A 928-nucleotide genomic window follows, 5' to 3' on the forward strand; every position below is an offset into this window, starting at 1 on the left:
GACTCTTCCAAAATCTCACAGACAAGTAAATATTGCTTTAGTTGATCAGCGAATGAATTCTCTGTCTAAACGTTCGGTGTTCCGACCCCCCCCCCTCCCTCGACTCTCCCACACCAGAACATCGGGACTATGAAAATAATAGAACAATAATAACAGTGATAAGAAAATTATTCTGACTGTGGTGAGTAAACCCACTGTTGTGCTTATGAACGTAGGCAGTTCTATAATGGATGTGATTTTTACACAACTCCCTTTGGAAAATATTTGGATATCACATGACATTAATATGATTTTTCTGTGTATTTGTGTTTGATTAATATTGTGTTATGAACGTTTTGATTTCTTTTTCAAAAACAACTCTAACACCTTGAGCTAATTCGGGAACTATATACTTTTCTTTGAAAAAACAAAATAGACCATAGAAGCCAATGCTTACAGGGGTTTTGTTTAAATATCATAGGAGGGATATCTTCTGTAAATCTATATAAGAAAAAAATATTTTAGTACCTACAGTGGAGGTGAAGCATTTTTCTCTCTCCTTTTATTTGTTATGTAAATTTGCCTGCCTTACTCTTCAAATTGGTGAAAAGTGGGAAAGATGTGTTGTACTATAGTAGGTTAAATAACTTAAATGTGGAAGCAAAACTTGCGGGACAGCATCTGACCTCGGCTTCTCTTGCTAAGCTTGAGGGCTATTCCGGGCTCCTTGCTGCCTTCTATCTGGATTTACAACCACAAACTTATGTATTATGCCATATATCCTAGCTCCCCCCCCCCCATCCCGGTAAGTGGGCACTGGATTCGAAGTGTCAGAAGCACAGAAGGCCATGACATTTCAGTTGAAAATAAGGTAAAAGGTAAATCCTCAGATTCACGATGAAAATGAAAATCCGGCCAAGCTCCACTCACTGAATGAGAGAAAACGTGT

The sequence above is a fragment of the Penaeus monodon genome, chromosome 33 (genome assembly GCF_015228065.2).
Source record: "Penaeus monodon isolate SGIC_2016 chromosome 33, NSTDA_Pmon_1, whole genome shotgun sequence".
NCBI lineage: Eukaryota > Metazoa > Arthropoda > Malacostraca > Decapoda > Penaeidae > Penaeus > Penaeus monodon.